Source organism: Nannospalax galili, unplaced genomic scaffold, assembly GCF_000622305.1.
Source record: "Nannospalax galili isolate Female #2095 unplaced genomic scaffold, S.galili_v1.0 scaffold1184, whole genome shotgun sequence".
Taxonomy (NCBI): domain Eukaryota; kingdom Metazoa; phylum Chordata; class Mammalia; order Rodentia; family Spalacidae; genus Nannospalax; species Nannospalax galili.
In genome coordinates, this window is record NW_008351624.1 from 700,175 (window position 1) to 705,695 (window position 5,521).

The 5,521-nt window shown below is 38.3% G+C and overlaps 1 non-coding gene across 1 annotated transcript; it reads right to left on the reverse strand.

The window, feature by feature from the left end:
- Positions 1-1,709: 1,709 nt before the first annotated feature.
- On the reverse strand, positions 1,710-1,837 carry LOC115066854. Its single transcript, XR_003846298.1, has one exon. It is a non-coding gene; the product is annotated as a U6atac minor spliceosomal RNA (small nuclear RNA).
- Between the last annotated feature and the right edge of the window lie 3,684 nt (positions 1,838-5,521).

Consider the following 5,521-nt stretch of genomic DNA (forward strand, 5'->3'; position numbering starts at 1 on the left):
TACAACTGCTTAAGGAAGTCTGACCATTGCAGAACCTGAGTAACACCTATTCAGGTATTACATTGCTTTAGTTGGATGCCCATAGACTGGCTCAAATAAATGGATTCTTGTCAAGATCACTTTTGGTTTGCACATGTGTAAAAATAATTCATTGTTGAAACCAACACAGGTAAGGATTGTATTTCTACATAAGGAAACCAAGGAAAGTTTAAAAAGAGAAACTCTCCCTCCTTAGCAGACAGCCTAAGAGTGCCTGATCTGGCCTCCATCTGGTGTAGGAGCTGAGAACTCAGCAGACCCCCTGAGAGCACCTGGATCTGGCCTCCACGTGGTGTAGATGGAATCCCACTGAAATGGGCCAACAGCCCATTGAAAACAGATAATGCAGAGACTCAAAAAAGTTCAGTGCCTTGCCACAATGAGAGGAAGATCATCACACACCTATTACCATCTCCAAGGCTCAGGGACTTTTGCAGAAGAGCTTGGCAGAAAGAATGTAAGAGCCAGAGGAGTGTTACCTGGAAGTGTCCTCGACCACTATACTGGCAAGCTATAGTCATATCTCCTTCCCACACTCACTAAGGAGTCCAGCGGGGAGTGAGTCAGTTACCCCTCCCACTCAATCAGTTGACCTTAGCTGCATGTGGGGGAGGAGTTAAGGCTATATAAGCCAAGATTACCATGAGGCACCTCTCTTGCCACCTGTAGCCATAAATAGGGAGGGCACTTTTCTGTAAATAAACCGTGACCCTATGCTCTGTTAGCAAGCCCAATAAACTAGTTAAGATTTTCAAAGAGAGAGAGAGAGAGAGAGAGAGAGAGAATAAGAAATAGACTTCCCACAGATTTGTGATTTGTAAATCACATTTATTATAACCCACAGGAAATTTTATGCTTAATGAAACTCTCCCTAATCCATACCTGCATCTATGCATACAGTCAGTCCCACTTCTCAGGTCCTATGTTTGTTTACATGACCATGTTATCTGCTTCCTACTGAAAAATGTTAACTTATTTTCAAGTTACTTTAGGTTAGATGAATTTAAATGAAGATTAATCAGTCTCAGTTATTTAAAAGTATGTCACAGTTTTCATTTCTCTTTAAATTAACATGCTTCCTGTCTACCAATGTGAGAATACAGAAGGCTCACCAATTTCTTTCTTCAATGCAGCAATAAGACCCATGATTAATTGTAATAATCTTGTAATACTTAACTTACTAGACCAATGAAAAATTACAGAAAAGCTATTTATTATATCTAATTATTTAAATATTAGGAATCCTTCCCTTTTCCTCAAATTGTTTGATAGCCATAGGATTCCATGTGACATACTGCCAATTAGGAACACAGTGAAATACTTTCAAGAATAAGTCTAATGCCATGGGCTCAGACCCATGAGAAAAATGGCTTCCTCAGCCTGGAGTTAGCCAGAGAGAAGCTAGTAGTCTAGGTTAATTGGGGCCTTCAGGAAAGCTTTCCTTTAATGCGCAGTGTCAAGCTACTATACTGTCTTCAACTCAGTAACTACATACTGTGGGTTCACTTAAACTAGAACACTTCTGTGTATCATTGACTTGTCATTCTAATTCTGCAATGTAAAGGCATGTGCTAAATTTGAAATAATTTAGTGTTTCAACTTTTCTTCAACTACAAATGTCTTAAATGAATTATTTCTCTCTTTTCTCACTCCCCCTATATAACTGTCCTACTCCTCCCCAGTTAGATGCCACAAAGTAGGCAGCAATGCCTTAACCGTCTGCATGTTTTTAGGCCCAAGGGCCTCTTCCATCCTTGTAAAGGGGAGTGCTAACCTCCAAAGTCCTTCATTGTTTCCCAGAACTTGAAGGTGAGACTCTATTGCTGAAGACAGGACTTACTTTGGACACAGGACTTGGAGCAATCAAGGAACTGACCTGGAAGCCTCTTCCCTGAAGACTAGTTCTCATGGTATCAAAGGATACTATACAAGCTGCCATGGGAGAAAAACAATCAATGGTCCCACCCAGTTGTAAAGCCTCAAAAACAACAATGACTGGCTTGGTAAACTATTGCTATTGATGCAGTAGTGGTACTTTTATCTTGGGGGCAATCAACAGCTGTCTAATTGGAATTAAGGCCCACTCAAAGGGAGGGAATTCATATTTAATACTATAAACATAACCAAATACATATGGCTGGACAGGTCATAGACCCTAGAGATAAATTTACTCTTGCCACATCCCTTGACTAATGTAATTTCTTACTGTATTCTAAATATGCTCTACAGACAAATGTACCTTTCACCCCTCATCAAAGAAGCTTTTTTCTTTCAACAGATGGAGTCTACTACAGAGTTCTACAACTGATCAAACACAGAGAATAAGGATCTGTGAGATGTTAAAAACACATCTTCAATGCAACCTCTACATATAGAATGAATGCATCTCTCAGATCTCACCAAGAAGTTTCTTTGTGCAGCAGATGATGATTGATGCAGAAACCTACAATTAGCCAATGTACAGAGAACAAGAGGCCACAAAATGAATTTCAAACCTATTTCACACCTATTTTAAAACTTTGCTTCCTGAGGCTCAGGGACCATTAAAGAAGAAGAAGTAGAAAGATTGTAAGAACCAGAGGGGTTGGATGACCACAGGAAAATAGAGTCTTCCAGACAACTGGTCATTTACTCATATGAACTCACAGCAGTGGCAACAGCACTCACATGTCCCCTGCAAGCTCAAACCAGACAAAATCCCAATGTAGACATAAGGAAATAGTAAAAACTCCCAACTCAATCTAAGGAATTTTGGCAATTAATAGCTGCTAGGAGGTAGAAAGACAGTGTCTTACAGGGATGGGACTATTGGTAGGTCCAGTGGATGGACTCACACTAAAGGACATTTGAGGACACAAATTAGATAAGAGAGAGAGAACATTAAATTCAACAGGGGACAGTGGGAGGAGGTGTGGGGAAGGGATATAAATACCATCTAACTATATTGTATGAAAGTTGCAAAAATTCAATTAAAAATATCTTATAAAACCAAGCATAATAATGATATCTTTGATGAGAATGAATGACTATTGAATGCTCAGCCATAAATAGATATTTTTATCATGGCCTTCAAAGTGAAAAGAATGAAACATTAAATCATTGCAGAAGAGCAGATGGAAACAATGCAAGAGTCAGAGGAAGGGGTGGATTGTTGTGGAATGCTACTTTTCAGGCATGACATGGCCATTGTACTCATGAACTCACAGTAGCTGTCATTACCTGCACAAGAATTGTATAGGATTGAGCCTCTGGGCATCCAGTCACGGAGGGGAGAAAGACTAGCAAGGTCACCTCACTCCCACAGTTAATGGTTGATGAGTGCAGGGGGGTGAGGAGCATTTTCTTTTGTGGTATCACCACTGATAAGATGCCCATTCTCTTGTAAATAACCCTTCACCTTCCTATAAGCAACCCTAATGATATTCATTAGGTCACAAAATTTAAAAAGGCGTGGAAGTCAAAGAGACACTAATTGTGAAGAAGGAGATTAGTAGGAGTGGGAGAGGGACAAGAGAGGGTAATAAGAATTAATATAATTGAAATATATTATATGCATGTATGAAAACGTCATAATGAAAGCCAATCTATTACCTGGGTCAGACATTGTGCTAAGCACTATAGACAGAGGGAATAAGGAAGGCAGAGGGTCTATTCTTCTGGGGCCCATTTAGTCTAGCCAGCCAAATCCATGGCCATGATATAATACAATTAATAAAATGAGCTGTGTAAAAAGAAATTAGTCCTTGGAGGAAAGCATGAAGAGAAAGAAATGAGGGACATGGGAGAAACGATGGTACTTACAAATTTTACATGAGGCAGCAGAGATTAAGATATGTAAGTTCCTTTATAAGATAGCAGTATGGGGAACTGTAAGATTATAGGCCATAGCAATGAAAGGTGGAGGGGAATGAGACAGACGATATTACTCATGCCTGTATAAAAAACACATACCACTTTCTTAATGTATAGAAACTTAATTGTGTCTCAGCACAAGCTACTTACATTGTGAAACAATGGCTGTATTTCTTTCTCTTCCAGCAGTGTAAACTGTAAACTGTAGTGAAATATAACATTAGTCCAATAAATATGGATCTCCTTCATCCCAATTCCACCAAACAGCTTAGGCATATACAACACATGTTCTTAAACTTTACTCACAGCCAGATTAAGAGTGTGACATTCCTAGAATTTGACAGCATATCAACCCAGTGGTGTTTGGATTGATGAGAGAGAAGAACACAGGATTTTAAGAATTGCTGAGGTGAGAAAAGTCAAGCTTCAAGCTCTACTGCTTGCCTCCTAACTAGTGCTCAGCCCACAGGGGAGCTCATCTATTTGGGGGTACCATGCTCTCTCTGAAAAAAATTGGCACTAACACTGAACTTTCCTTTCTAGCTCATTCTTCCAATGGAAATACATCTACTATACTTCAGAATCTCTAATAAAAAGAATCTAAATTAGAAGCAATCATCAGGTTTTATGTTTTAGTTTCTCTCTAATAGTTATTCTAAGTGATGCTTGTTGTCATCATAATTGAAGTTTTTCCATAAGTCATTCATAATCCTAGCATGTTGATCAAATGAATCTAATCAAAATGTGCCAGCTTTCAGGGAAGGTAGCTGAAAGACAGAGACTGAAAAAGATGTTGGTATAGAATCTTTTAGAGGTTCAGTTCCCTAAAGGAACAATTCAGGGTAGGATATATTTTATGGGAAGAAAATTGTGCCATGCTTAATTGAGGATCTGAGGCAAATAATTTAAAAGTAAGAAACTATTGATATAAAGCCCAGAAGCAAGAAGGAAAACATGCAGAGAATAATTGGTAAAGAATGGAAGAGAGGCCATGCAGTTTCCCTATTTGTATAATATACATTCTTCAGAATTTGAGTCAAGTTGATGAAAATAAACCCTGGGCTATATGCCAGGCACAATGTAGACTCAATGAGCAGAAAGGATGACTTGAGAGTTTCACTATTGTTTAAGCACTAGGGGCATTAAAAGAATTCTAGATAAATGAAACAATCTACTGAGGCAACTATATTAAATGGTTTAGCTTTTAATGACATATATATTTAAATCATTCTGAGTTCTCACTTAGAAATATTTAAGTTTCCCAAGCACTTCTTGTCTGAAAATGCCTTTAATTTTACATACAGGACCAGAGGAAGACTTTATAGCAAAATCCAAATCTCAAAAAAAAAATTAAAAATAAAAGTCAAAATATTATATCAAGACTATCCAATAAGTAACATCAGTTTGTGTCACTGAAAAGGTGCACACAAGCTGGACCTCAGTTATAGGAAATAGACCAGTACATGCTATCTCTCATTGTATTTTAAAGGGTTACTTAAAAAATTAATTGTTCAGTGTGATAGTGTGTGAATATTTTATTCAGTACATCACGGGGCATATATTTAGGAAGAGTCACATGGCACAGAACAACCAGAAAAACTGAAGCAGAGGTGTCCTCTGGCTGAGTTAT